The sequence below is a fragment of the Ursus arctos genome, unplaced genomic scaffold (genome assembly GCF_023065955.2).
Source record: "Ursus arctos isolate Adak ecotype North America unplaced genomic scaffold, UrsArc2.0 scaffold_37, whole genome shotgun sequence".
Classification (NCBI taxonomy): Eukaryota; Metazoa; Chordata; class Mammalia; order Carnivora; family Ursidae; genus Ursus; species Ursus arctos.
In genome coordinates, this window is record NW_026623053.1 from 16,842,194 (window position 1) to 16,857,622 (window position 15,429).

The following is a 15,429-nucleotide window of genomic DNA, read 5'->3' on the forward strand; positions in this document are numbered from 1 at the left end:
ACTTATGGTCGGTCTTTCCTTTCCACTCGACGAGTTCCCTTTAACATATCTTATAGGGCTGATTTAGTGGTCATGAATTCCTTTAACTTTTGTTTATCTGAGAAACTCTTCATCTCTCCCTCTATTCTGAATGATAACCTTGCTAGATAGAGTGTTCTTGGCTGCAGATTTTTTCCTTTCAGCACTTTGAATATATCATGCTACTCTCCTCTGGCCTGCAAAGTTTCTGTTGAAAAATCAGCTGATCACCTTATAGGGTTTCCCCTTCTATGTAACTGCTTTCTTTTCTTTTGCTGCTTTTAAAATTCTCTCTTTGTCACTACTTTTTGCCATCTAAATTACAATGTGTCTTGGTGTGGACCTCCTTGGGTTGATTTGGGGGGGGGGTGGATCTCTATACCTCCTGGATCTAGATTTCTATTTCCTTCCCCAGATTAGGGAAATTTTCATCTATTATTTCTTCAGATAAGTTTTCTGCTCCCTTTTCTTTCTCTTCTTCTGGGATCCCTATATTGTGAATACTATTATACTTGATGGTGTTGCTGAGTTCCTTAAGTCTGTTCTCATTTTCCATAATTATTTTTTTCTCTCATCTGCTCGGTTTGATGACTTTCCTTTCCTCTGTCCTCCAGGTCACTGGTTTGTTCTTCTGCTACTTCTGGTCTACCATTTATTTTATCTAGTGTATTTTTTATTTCATTTTTATGTTCTTCATCTCATCTTTTTTATCTCATTGTTAAGGGTCTCACTGATGTACTCCACTCTTTTCTCAAGTCCAGTGAGATCTTTATGATCATTACTTTAAATTCTGTATCACGTGTATTGCTTATCTCCATTTTGCTTAAGTCTCTTGCTATGATTTTGTCTTGTTCTTTCATTTGGGAAATATTCCTCCATCTCCTTAGGTCTGTTTCTCTGTGTTAGGAAAGACAGCTACATCTCCTATACTTGAAAGTAATGGCCTTATGAGGAAGAGGTCCTATAGTTCCCTGCCATGCAGTGTTCCATGTTCATCAGAACCTGGCACTTCAGGGTTGTCTCCTACATGTGATGTGCATGCCCTGCTGTTGTAGCTGAGCTGCTTTTTCCTTCAGTCCAGTTGTCTACAATGGCTCTTTTTGCCTCTTGTGGGCAGTGTTTGGTTACTGTGGTGTTAGTGAGCCAGTCTAGGGAAGCCTTGGGCTTGAGTTCACTGTGGCTTAAAAATCTTTTGGTACATCAGTTCTTACCATGCTTCACATAGTAATTATTCCAGGCCTTCCTCATCTTCCCCCAGGCTAATCCAGGAAGACTCACAAGAACTAGAGAGAGAGATTTAAGGCACTAATTTCTACATTTTGTATTGATAGTAAAATAATGTACATTTTGCTTTAATAGAAAATTAGGGATAGTAAATGATCTTGGAAATATTGTTGGGCTTTACCTTTTTCCAGGTAGAGTACCATAACTATAATCATTGAACTTAAAGAAGTGGGAGAGGTTAGCTGATCACATTAATACTGCATGTAACCCTCATAGAGAGAGCTAAGATATTCCTGCTTTGGAATATTTTCAGTTTAGTGTCTATGTCCTACCTTAGTAATGCATTCCATAATTTCATATAGTCCCTTAAATTATTTCACATGGTAGACACAAGTTGAGATAGTTGCCTGATACTTGGCATTCCTAAAGTCTGTCTGGGCTATCTGTCTATATGGTTTTGAGGAAACCACTTCTTTTCTACCTCTAGACAGTAGTGGTTTTAACAGCTAGGTGTCTTCATGGAAAAGTAACTATAGGCATACCCTAAGGTATAAAATCAGAGGCTTAACACTGGAGGAATAGGGGCGCCTGGGTGGCACAGCGGTTAATCGTCTGCCTTCGGCTCAGGGCGTGATCCTGGCGTTACGGGATCGAGTCCCACATCAGGCTCTTCCGCTATGAGCCTGCTTCTTCCTCTCCAACTCCCCCTGCTTGTGTTCCCTCTCTCGCTGGCTGTCTCTCTCTGTCGAATAAATAAATAAAATCTTTAAAAGAAAAAAAAAAACACTGGAGGAATAAAGAATTCACTAAAGTAATCCTAACACTCTGAATAAACAAGCAAATAACAATAACACCCTGGCGTCGGGAGACCAGTGCCTGTTTTATATAATCCTTCTCTCTAGGGATGGGCACAATACCTAAACAGGGCCCAAGAAAGCCTTCCATGGCATGTTTTGTAATGGGAGATGTTGGGTAATATTTCTCTTCTCTCTGAGAAGATCTGAGGTTGTGTGTTTAGGACTGTTGGCAGCCATGTCACCTATCCTACACAGAAACTGCCTGCAGTGGAAGAGAACAAAGCCAACATAGAAGAGGGAAATAGAATAAGAGGCAAAGTGAGAAGAGAGACCAAGAGAGAATACATCCAGAAACAGCTGGACAGACAGACGGACCCATCTGATTCTAGATATCCCAAAAGCCAGTTTCAACACCTCTCCCTGTGTTATGGCTAAATAAGCTACCTGCATCTTCTTTTCTTCTTTTACATGAATTACTTAGAATTGGGGTTCTGTTATTTTCATATACAGTCCTGGCTAACATTCTAAATTTCCTATTTTTGTATCCTGTAAAATCTCTAGAGTTTACAGTTAAAAATTAGAACTGGGTTCCTCTTCTCAGAGCTCTTACTAGGGAACCAAAGAGAAATATTGAGAGTTCACACATGACAGTCCATGAAACCTTCTAATTTTTGTTTTAGCAGCTATGTAACAAGCATTTTAATTTCAGTTCTCAGATTAATTAAACCTGTCATTCATTCTAGAGTCATTTATTGATTTTTTTTCTAAATGCAAGGAATAATAGTAAGTACTACAGAGGAGTAAATAAAATAGCTCCCCTACCTTGAAGAGGCTGCCAACTTGGTAATGATCATAATAGCAAATATTTATATATCTGAGCATTGTTCTAAGTGCTTGACATATTTAATCCTTACCACAACCCTATAAAACAGAAGTTAGTATTGCCTCCATTTTATGGATAAAGAGACTGAGCCACAGAGGCTTATAAGTAGCTTATTCACTGTCCCACAGCTACTAAGTGATGGAGCTGAGGTTTGCAGCTGAGCTGTGTGGTCCCAGAGTTTGAGCTCTTAACCTCTACTCTACTGCCACTTCTGGTAGCAAAGACTAACACTTTATAACAAGAAGTCTTTACATAAAAAAAATAAGGTGAAATCAGAAAGGGAGACAAACCATAAGAGACTCTTAACTATGGGAAACAAACTGAGGATTGCTGGAGCAGAGGTGGGTGGGGGGAAGGGGTAACTGGGTGATGGACATTAAGGAGGGCACATGATGTGATGAGTGCTGGGTGTTATATGCAACTTATGAAGCTCTAACTCTGCCTCTGAAACTAATATACTATATGTTAATTAATTGAATTTAAATAAAATAAAAATTTTTTAAAATATAAAGTATAGTCATCCATTTGTATTATTTATATAGTATGTTTCAGAAGTAGTAGATCTTAACTGTACCTGTATAGAATGAATCTATAAATTGTTAAAGTATTTACATATGTAGAAACGTCCGTATTATCCCTTGCACACAGAAAAACACAACATGGAGATAAATAGGTTTAGTTACATGTTTAGCAATTAATGCTTCTCCTTATGAACACAAGCTTCTTTAGTGTTTTCTAACATTTAATCAACTTTTTTTGCTGATTCCAAAAAGGATACATTTATTTTGAATATATAGAAAATACAGAAAAAATTTAAATCATCTATAATTGCACTATCAATATATACTCATTGATAATATTTATTATTTAATTTGTGGTTTATAATCTTACATTCTTATAATGGTTTAGTTTATCTTACAATTTTTATTTCTGTTAAGTAGGAGAGTAGTAACAGTAAGTCCTGTTTCTTCATTTTGCTAAATACGAGAATGTTGATTTTAATACATCTTTTTAAGTTTCTCTTCCAATTTAGCCTTATGGGGATCCTTTTCATATTGGGTTTTTGATCATTTATATTGAGATTGGTTGATATAACACCCAGCTGCATTAACATGATCACTAGAAACTAAGAGTGTGTATTAACTATACATTTCACAGCTGTTATACCTCATTTAATTTAGTTCCTGTTGCTGGATACTCATAAACAGGGCAGATATGACACTCCTTGTTTGAGAAGCACCAATCAAATTTCTTTTTTTGAAGAAATAATTCTCTCTACCTCCTTTTGTAGATATTACTGAAAAAAACTCTGAAGTTATTTGATTTTTTTAAGATTTCATCATTAAAATGTGAATATTATGGAAGCTTAATCCTAACTAGTATTAACTAATGTCTTTTTAACATGTTAACTGGAATTAGTTGAGTTAGTGCTCTGGAAAGGAAACCAGTATCTGCGAGTGAGGAGAATGAGACTGAATGGAACTTTAATCTAATAGTCATGTGGCATGGGTTCAAATCCTGCCTTTACCACGGCCTCATTGTATTCATTCTCTGTATCTCAGTTTCCATGTCTGGAGAGTAGGAAGCATTATTATTAGCTGTCAATTATTATCACAGTTTACAATCATTGATCTGCATTAGATGAGTAATACATGTAAGATATTAAGAATATTGTTTTAACAACTTTCTTTTTTAGTGCCTACTATGTGCAGGACACTTTAAGGTGCTAAGGATTCAGCAGTGAACAAAAGAAATTGAAAAATAAAGTCTCCGAGGGCGCCTGAGTGGTTCAGTTGGTTAAGCATCTGACTCTTGATTTTGGCTTAGGTCATGATCTCTGGGTTGTGAGATCTGGCCCTGAGACAGGCTCTGTGCTGGGCATGGAACCTGCTTGAGATTCTCTCTCTCCCTCTCTAAAAAAATAATAAAAATAAAAAAAATAAAGTCTCTGACCAAAAAAGAAAAAAAAATGCAAAAGGGGATAAGCATGCCAGTTTTGGAGGGGAGAATTCAGTGTTAAATAGGATGACAAAAGAAAGCCTTGCTAGAAAGATGATTCTTGAGCAATCATCTGAAGGAGAGGGAGTAAGCCTTGCAAATATCTGGAGAAAGGGAGTTCTAGGCAGAGAACAGACAATGCAGAGGTCTGGGAAAAGTTGCAATCACAGATAATATAATAGAACTCTGATATGTAGAAAATCTGAAATGTATATGGGTTGTGGGTCATGACTACACAAAAACGACATAGTTAAATTAAAAATTTAGTTTAAAATTTTTAAAATGCTGTGAGATTAATTGCTGGCATGACAACATGAGGAGTACTTCTGACTTGCTCTCCAGTCAAAATTATTTTTAAAAACTGGTCAAAATTACAAACAACAAACAAAAATAGATCATTCATAACTTCTGGAAATGATCCTAAGGGAAATGGCAAATTAAAAAAAAAAATCCGCTGAAGAAAATCTAGGTAAAAAAAAGAAAAACAACTCGGTGCGAAAGGCAAGTCTATGGTATTTGAACCACTCCTTCTCTTTCCCCTCCCAGATCAGGCAGGCCGATTCCTTACCCTCACCCTCCGAGCTCCCAGCTAGAGGGCTTTCTTCTAGACTAGCAGGACCCTAGCATTTCTCACCTTGTCCCCAACTGCCTGTTGCCCAGGCTAAATCCTGAGTGAGAGCAACAAGAGGTAGGGGATACCTTCTGCCCCATCCCTGCTTGTAGTCCAGAGGCTCTACCTTGGGAGTAGCATACTAGAAGTCCTGGGGTCCTGATAACTCTTCCCCCAGCTCCTGACATGGTAGTTCCCCACCAGAAGAAGCAAGTTAAGAGGACCTTGTCCCTACTCTCAGCTCCTGAATCCTGACTTAGAGAGTTTGTCTTAAGAAAGAGGCAGGCCATGAACCATATACCTCCTAATCTCTTCCCAAAGTAACTGTCTTCATTTGCAACAGAGAGTGGGAAAACTAAGCCTAAGAATGCTGTTAAAAAGAGTAGATTTAGTTGTAGTTGGGAAGAAATTTGATTTATGAATCTAATGAAGATATAGCCAAGACTGAGGCTGGTTAGTTTGCAGGAGAGAAAGGAGAATAAGACAGCTGGGAGGAAACTTCCTGGGGTCAGAACAAATATTAAATGCTGACATCAAAAACTATTCCTTCAAAAGAGCCACAATTTGATTAGATTTGTTTATACAGGAATTAATCCCTTATGGCATTATTGAAAACAATAGGGCAATCAGCCTGCAATTAGTGGAGTTTAACAGGTGGGTGTGGTCCGAGAGAGAGCAAATATGAGTAGTCCCAAAGTTGTGCCTCCTTGAAGAACACATCAGCAGTGTAACAATGTGGGAGAAAAATAGACCTCATTCAAATAATCCAGCCTATCAGTAAACAAATAATGAAATAACAAGCTCACTGTGTGGGAGGGAGTAGCAGTAACCAGAGCTGCTACAATATATTATCCAAAATGTTCAGTTTCCAATAAAAAATTATGAGGCATACAAAAAAATAGAATATGATTCATACATCAGGGGGGAAAAGCAGTCACCATAAACTACCTGTGAGAGCAACCAGATGTCAAATTATAAAAACCATTAATATTTTTAAAATATTTTTATAAATATTAATAGAAGAATATTTCAAGGTAGTCTATATATATATATTCACAGAACTAAAGGAAAGAATGATTAAAGAATCAAAGGAAGGTATGATGACAATGTTACATCAGATATGAAATATCAATAAAGAGGAATTATAAAAATGAACTAAATGGAAATTCTGAAGTTGCAAAGTACAATAACTGAAATAAAATACTCACTAGAGGGTCTCAACAGATTTGAATTAGCGAAAGAAAGAATTAGTGAACTTGAAGATAGATTGATAGGGATCATACAAGCTGAAGAACAGAGAAAGAAAAGAATGAAGAAAAATGAACAGAGCCTCAGAGATATGGAACACCATTAGATACACCAATATACAAGTAATGGAAGTATCAGAAGGAAAGGAGAATAAGGAAAAAAGATATTCAAAGAAGTAATGGCTGAAAACTTCTCAAATATATTGAAAAACAATAACCTGCATATTCAGAAAGCTCAACAAAATCCAAATAGGATAAACTGAGGAAAACCACAGACACAACATAGTAAAAATGATGAAAATCAAAGACAAGGAAAAATCTTGAAAGCAGCAAGATAAAAGAAATTAGTCAGGTATAGGGAACCTCAGTAACATTATAAGCTGACTTTTCAGCAGAAACAATGAAGGCCAGAAGGCAGTGGGTTAAAATATTTAAAGTACTCAAAGATTAAAAACAAAAAAAAGTTCAACCAAGAATTCTGTATCCAGCAATGCTATCTTTCAAAAACGAAAGGCAAACTTAAGACTCCCAAATAAACAAAAACTGAGAGAATTTGTTGCCAGCAGACCCACCTAACAAGAAATACTAAAGGAAGTTCTTCAGGCTGAGAGCAAGTAATCCCAGACAGTAATTTGAATCTGCACGAAGAGCACTGGTAAAGGGCTCTTTGGAGTAATGGCTGATATCACCACTAGGGCAAGGAAAGTGCATGAGCCTGGATATCTTATTATGTCAGAAAGTAAGGAAGTACTCTAAGAATGATGGTATCATGTTAAAAGAACACATAAGCCAACTTGAAGGAACTTCCACTAGCTAAATCTGGGACAAATGGGCACCAAAATAAATATTTTTAGTAATTATTTATAGCACACTGAATTAAATAGTAAACCATAATTCCATACTGATTAAATAAGTAAATTTTTAAATTTAGTTATTAAATACCTAAATCGGTTGAAAGTAAGATGAGGAAGGGGATAGTTACATATTTTTAAAGCATCTTTCCACAAAACACTTACTAATTACATAAGGGGAAAGAGTATAGTGAGGATCTCATGGCAGATACCACTTAATTCTAATTATCGATATGAATATCAATAATAGGGCAAATGGAAATCATGAGACACCAAGCAATGTGAAGACTTCAACATCTCTCTGATATTCTAGAAAAAGATTCTTTATCTAATCATGGTGGAATCATAAGGAAACATCAAACGAATCCAAATTGAAGAACCTCTTATAAAACCTCAAAATGAAGAAAATCATACAAAGTAATTTTCAAAAGTGTCAAGTGGACAGAACCTAAGGTGACCACCCCACACATGCAAAGATCCCTGTCCTTTGGTGTTCACACTTTGTATAATGTCCTCCCCTTCTGTTTGAGCAGGACTTGTGACTTGCTTTTAACCAATACAATATGGCAGAGGCGATGGGATGTCACTCCATAATTATATATGATGTATATAAGACTCCATCTTATTAGCAGAGGTGCCAGAGACACTCCCACTTACTGTCCTTGAGGTAAGCTGCCGTGAAGTAAGTGGCCATGTTGGAGAAGTTCACATGGCAGGAACTGTGGACTGCCTCTGGGAGCTAAAGGTGGCTTCCAGTAAGAAACTAAAGCCTCAGTCCTGAAGCAGCAAGAAAATGAATTCTGCTAACAACCTGAGGGAGTGTGGAAGCAGGTATTTTCCCAGTATAGCCTCTGATGAGACTGCAGCATCAGCTGAAAAATATAGTTCAGCCCGTTGAGACCCTGAAGCATAGAACCCAGCTAAGCCAGGCCTGGATTCCTGATCTATAGGAACTTTTAAATTATATGTGTATTGTTTTAAACTGCTAAGTTTGTAGCAATTGTGATACAGTGTATAAAACTAGTATAGTTATGAAAGTCAATTAAAGACTAAGAAACTTTTGGATTAAAGCATATTAATGTGTTAGACAACTAAATACATGATTCTTTTTTTTTTTCTGAGTAATCTCTACACCCAATGTGGGGCTTGAACTCACAACCTGAGATCAATAGTCATATGTTCCACTGACTGAGCCAGCTAGGCACCCTTGCACTGCATGATTCTGACCTGGATCCTTTAGACGATTCTTTGGAAAACTTGAACAGGGTCGGAAAACTAGGCAGTAGCAGCGTGTCAGTGTTATTTTCCTGATTTTGATGATTACTTTGCAGTTAAGTAGGAGAAAATATGGTAGGAAATAAACATTAAACAGACTCTTAACTATAGAGAACAAACTGAGGGTTACCAGAGGAGAGGTGGCTGAGGGGATGGGTTAAATAGATGGTAGGGATCAAGGAGTGCACTTGTGATGAGCGCTGGGTGATGTATGGAAGTGCTGAATCACTAAATTGTACAGCTGAAACTAATATTATTACATTGTATGTTAACTAACTGGAATTTAAATAAAAACTTTAAAAAATTAGCTACTTGTAATATGTTTCAATAATAGAATATTGTTTCCTGGGCAGAGCTTTGCTTATTTTATGCACTCAATAATTTGTTCAATTATACAAATATTTAGTAATAATATTATTATTTAACATTTATTAACCACTATGTTTTAGGTGCTGTTTAAATTCTTTACATGCATTACACCGTTCTGTCTTTTCAAGAACTCCCTGAAGTAGGTATTGTCATTACCCCTATTAAGAGATGAAGAAACTGAGGCACAAAGAGTAATTTGCTCAAGGTTACACAATAAGCTGGACTCAGCTGATACTCTTAATGGATATACTATGCAGGCTCTAATGTAAAGGTGTTTTACAACTTATAAAGCACTTTTACTTACATGATTTGCATTTCAGATATGTAAACTGAGGCTTGGTGGCAGGCCCAAAGTTATCCAGTGAGTTACAGAATGAGAATTTGAGCACTAGAGGCCATTCCTTCTTCCTTCTTCAAGGAGTCACAGCAAATCACTCCCACAATAAAAGCAAAGGTAAGCAGGTGCCAAAAAACTGTTTTATCCCCTTCCCTACCCATTAGGGGAAAGGCCCAAGGAAGCCAATGCTTCCTTTCTTTAATTAAGTAGAAAAATAATCAATCTTGTTAGGCAAAGTGAAGAAAACACCTTGATCTCAACATGTTGAAAATGGTATTTACTATCTTTGGTTCTACTTCCAAACCTTTCTTCCCCTCTGTATTCATATCTCATCATCTAACACCCAGTTGTCCAAGCTAGATAACTTTGGATCCATTTTTCCATTTTTAAAAAAGTTGTTATTTTAATCACCTGGTGCTCATGATGATGACAAGTGCACTCCTTAATCCCCATCACCTAGTTCACCCATCCCCTCACCCACATGCCCTCTAGTAAGCATCAGTTTGTTCTCTATAGTTAAGAGTTTCTTGGTCTTTCTCTTTCTCTCTCTTTTTTCCCCTATGCTTCTTTGTTTTGTTTCTTAAATTCCACATATGAGTGAAATCATATGGGATTTGTTTTTCTCCTGGTTGACTTATTTCACTTAGCCTGATACTCTCTAGCTCCATCCATGTCATTGCAAATGGCAAGATTTCATTCTTTTTTTATGGCTGAGTAATATTCCAGTGTGTGTGTGTGTGTGTGTGTGTGTGTGTACACATTTCCTTTTTCCATTCATCCGTCAATGGACATTTGGGCTGTTTCCATAATTTGGCTATTTTAAAGAATTGTAAGTAGCTATTTTTACTATAGCCATGTACTGAAATTGTGCAGTATCAAGCAGTATGTGCAGAATTTTGGGGGAGGTTCAGAGTTGAGCTGAGCACTGAAGGATGGTTTCTATTTTGATATATAAAAATGAGGATTAAGTGCTTTCGTCAGTGAGAGATGTATAAGCAAAGCCACAGACATAGGAGTGTTGTGGGACTTAACACTGGACTTAAGTGTGTTGGGTCCAGGTTGCAAGGAGTCCAGAATGGCAGTCCATGGAGTCTGGATTCTCTCTGGACAGCAGGAGAGAGCCTCTGCTGGACTTTTAAGCAGTGATGTGAACAGAGCACTGTGTTAGGAAAGTTAGTCTGATAGTGGTTCACATAAAAGCACAGAAGAGGAAAGCTTAGATATCAAGAGATCATTTGGAAGAAATGATCTAATATTCTAGTAGTGAAGGATGAGGTAGGTTGTAGAACCAGAAAAGTCAAGAGAGATGTGAGAGGCATTTTGTTGAACAAGTCAAGAGGATAATATGTTCTTTATCCTTTACTCATAGAGAAGAACTTACCTAACTAGTTCACTTCAACATAGCAGCCAATATACAAATAGCCAGTGATTGGTACACAGCTATAAAGTGCACTCCTTCTTATGGTACACTTTTGTGATGTTTGCAAAGGTAACCTTTCTGCTCTAAGGCTTATGCTTTACCACTCTGAAGTGTTTTGAAAGTGACCCTGGAAATCTAAACAATGCATTAATAATAGGCAGTGGCAAGGGTACATTCCTTGACAGGTAAGTATTACTTCTGAACTATCCGTGAAATTGGGTTGACCCTGTAATCATTATTTCAGAATAACCTGTGAGAACTATTGTTATCCCTATTTTACAGATGAGAACATTGAGGTACAAAAAAGAGAATTTTATAAGCTCTCTTTACAAATTTTGCCCGTCCTTCTAGTCTTAGCTCTACTGTCTTCTCCTCCCTGAGGACTTTTCAGAGCCTGGAAGAGATCTGAGCTCCTTGAACACTTATTTATAGTTTTTCATCATATTTACAGTTTATATTAATTTGTCTACATTTTATCCCATTTATTTGATCACAAGTTTCTTTAAGATAGAGGCTATTGTATTCATCTTTGTGTTCCCCATAGAGCATAATCCTAGTGACTGACACATAGTAGGGGCTCAATAAATGTTTGTTGAATTGATTGAAGTATGAACACTAATAAGCCCTAGTCTGCTATGGGTGTGTTTGTTTGAACGTGTAATTGGGAGTTTCCCCGTGGATCCCTTGAAGAGTGTGTTGATACCTTAGCAGTTCTTTGAAGTTTGATGCATTTAATTAATTGTGCAATCTTCTCAGAGTTCTTGTATCAAGAAGATAGATTGCATATTATAGCGTGTTCATTGTTCATTCAAAAAAAGACCTTTTATCCATTTCAGTATTCAGTTAACAAAGACAACAAAGAAGAGAAATAACTGGGGTCAAAGTATTAACCAATTCCACTCTCCCTAAAATTAAATATTTTAAGATCTTTTCTGTTCTATTGCATATTCGTTTTTCCCTGCTTTTGGTCAGAAAGGATCCCTTCCTCGATAATTTCACATGGTTCTATTTTTCTTGTGTTTTTACTTCGTGTAAGCATTTTTAAAAGAGTGCAGGATTTCTCTGAACTGCGGTTTATAAGAGGACCTGTTTTGAGCCAGGGAGAGTGTGCTTACATGGGATGGAGCCAGGAGGGTGAGTGTGTCTTACAGGCAAATATATGACTACAGTCTCAGATTAATGCTGCTGTGGGGGCTCTAGGACTCCAGCCTTTGTTAAGGGTAGATATCCTGTACCTTCTGTCACACAGCCTTCCAGCTTCCAGCACTTTCTAGGCTTTGGAAAATAGTAAACCTAGTTCTCTAAGAAACATTATGGTATCAGAGCACAGTTTCTCAAATACGACTGATCATAAAACTGACTCAGGGTGTTTGTAAAAAAATTTTATTCTCAGGCGCTATTCTAGAATCTACTTCCTAAAAACTTCAGGGGAGGGGCTAGAACATCTGTTTTTATACCAAACACCTCTCATTAAACCTTATGATCAGGTGAACTGGGACACTTTCATGTAGTGTTTTAAAATAACTGGCTCTAGTACCTTTCATTTACTGGCTATGTGAATCTTATTTAGTTTCCCAAAATGTACAATGAAAATAATTACAATATACAACTATTAGAATTTTAGAGAAGATTAAAGTAAATGATAATGTATGTTAAATGCTTAGCATAGTATCTAGGACATAGCCCTCAATAAACATCAGCTGTATAGTGAACTCTTTTCCCCTTTTATTTTTATCTGGCTTGCCTTGTAGAGAATGTTGTACATCTCTAGATCACTTTTTCCAGGAAACCTTTGCTAACTAGAAGAGATTCTCTGAAGCCGTGTCCTTACTAAACCCGCAGTGTGTCTCCTAGGAAATCACAGTATTTTAGATTTGAAAAGGACTTAAGGGTGCATAGTCCAGTACCCTAATGTCATTTTCTTATTTTTGGTCTCTTTCTTGTTCATTTTCTGTTAGCTCCCTATTCATGTATAGTTGTATACTACCTTTCTGGGACTATCTCCTTCCTACTTTCTTTTTAGACTGGGCAACCTGGATGACCTCCCAGATGGTTCCAGGATCCCTCTCACACCCAGAAAAAGTCCTGGTGTGCTTGTTCCTTTGATGGTTATAAGATTTACCCTTCCATCAAACATCTTTTCATGGTAACTTTCCCTCTGCTGCCCAAAGAGAAACTCTATGAATGCTTGTCCTGAATTATAAAAACCAACATGTTTTCCTCACTACTAGCAATCTAAGAGTCAACCTTATTAAATTTTCATTACATGTTTTTCTAGTTTTTTGTCTACTTATCTGAATCAGTGTTGTCTCTGTTAGACTGTATATTCCTGAAAGGGGTTTTCATGTTTTCCCACTGTCTTAGGAAAAATTCTGCACAACTATGTAATAAATGCCAAAACAATATGCTGCTGATGTTGGTAGTAAATACAGTGGAGTCGACTTAGACTATTATATTGTCCTTGTTCCAGTAAAATTCTTTTGGTCCTAAGGTATATTTGCCTGATTTCTTTTCACTTTAAAAACAGTTTAATGCACTATCAATCTTTGTCTCTGCATTTCTCCAATTTTAAGAACCACTTCTTTGTGCTAACTTGTCAAGCAAAACTTTAATAAACAACTCCTGGAAATTTAGAATACAGAATTTTGAAGCATTCATTTGCTTTTCTTGGCATTTACTTCCTTAAAGAAGTCAAAAAATTATCGAAGCATGACTTTTTCATTCCGGAGACTGCATTGGCTATCTTTAATCAAGCTGTGCTTTTCTCAGTGTTCCCCATTTAATCTCCTAAAATACTTCCTAAGACTTTGCCCCCCACAATGGAATCAAAACTAAATGGTCTGTAATTTCCTCAAGTGTTCCCAGATCCTGTTGTAAATAATGACATTGTGCTGGCCACTTTCCAGTCTGAATGAAGTGACCTTGTAAAAATGTCTGCTCACTCTTCTATAATGTCTTTTTCTACTTTCTGTAGGGCTCTTGGGTACAGCTTGGCAAACAATACCTATTCCAAGAAACACCATTCTTTACCTCAGTATGTTATTTCCTTCATATAGGCAGTACTGTATCCAGAGCTAAAAGACTTATGTTTAAAAGTTAATTAATATTTAAAAATAAGGAATTATAGGTGCACTGTGACAGAAGGCCAGACTGGATGACCTATGAATATCTGAATTGATGGAAAGAAACTCTATTGTGGTTTTGTAAACTCTTTAAGAAAATGTTGAATTTCCATTTAGTCATTAGATAGCTTTTATTGTAATCATGTTCAATGCCTTTTTTTTTTTTAAGAAAAGAAACCATTCCAACTCTATAGTACAAAAACACTTAAAATTAGTTATTCCAGTCTGGCAGTTAGAAAGGAATATTTCACATTATTGGTAAAGATAGATGTTCTTCCTGAGCAATTATGTCGCATTGAAATGAGACATATGTGATGTTTTGGTTGTCCCAATGCTCGTCCTCCCCCTACCCCTGTCAAAAAAAAAAAAAAAAAAAAAAGAATCAGGACATCTGGCAAGGCCTAGGGAAAAGCAGCTAAATGCACTGAAGGGACAGGGTACTTCTTACATGAAGACAGACTAAAAATACAAAAACCTATTAGTGTGAAATAACAAAGGCTGAAAGGGGAGAAGTAACTGGGACTTCTGAATCCCCAGCTATGTAGGACCACCAGCTAGACAAGCTAATTAAAGTAGCAGCCCATTTTTGTTTATGGCCTCCATGAGCATACAAGTTTTATAAATTGGATACAAGTACTGCAACTAAGAGTAGTTAAAGAGAGGGAGATAGTGGTAGTTGTCAACAGATGGCAGTGATTTTATTATTTTCTTTAAGAAAATCCAAAGGGTAATCAACTTGTGAGAGCATTTTGAAGTTCAGAAATCAAATCAAGATTTAAAGACATTTTTGGAAGTTGTAAAGCTAGGAAATAAGCCGGCAAAGTTTTTTTGTCATAAAATAGAAGCAGAATAACAATATTTAAAATTTGGTTGTTTGGTTCTTCCTTTGAGTAAAGCAGTTGCTTTTGCTCATGCTTTCATAACTATAAACATCACACGCAGTAGTGGGGTCAGCATGTATTCATTTACCTTCCCTTGGCTTTGTGCAGCTCTATCAAACACCTGTAACACGGTATGCTCCAGTAGGAGACTGGCAGCAAGGTCCTATTTAATTAATTAGATGACTCATCCTACACGTAAATTAGCATTATTAGGTCTTTTATAATGATTGTTGATTATAATTTTCTTACTGGCTATGACCATCATTTGCCGCTATCACAGTATTAAGAGATAATGCCGTGCACAGTAGGAAATCTCTATCGGCAGAAAATGAACATGGTCATCCTTGGATCACCAATTAGAAAACCTATTGTGTAGCAAAAACATCATTTCTATGCT

General features: G+C 36.7%; 1 long non-coding RNA gene across 1 annotated transcript in view; it reads left to right on the forward strand.

Moving 5' to 3' along the window:
- The window catches only part of LOC125282944 (uncharacterized), a 52,968-nt gene that overhangs the window by 8,615 nt on the left and 28,924 nt on the right, over positions 1–15,429 (forward strand). Inside the window, exon 2 of the long non-coding RNA XR_007190411.2 lies at positions 9,593–9,726. This is a non-coding gene — a long non-coding RNA (uncharacterized LOC125282944). The remainder of the gene's footprint in view (positions 1–9,592; positions 9,727–15,429) is intronic.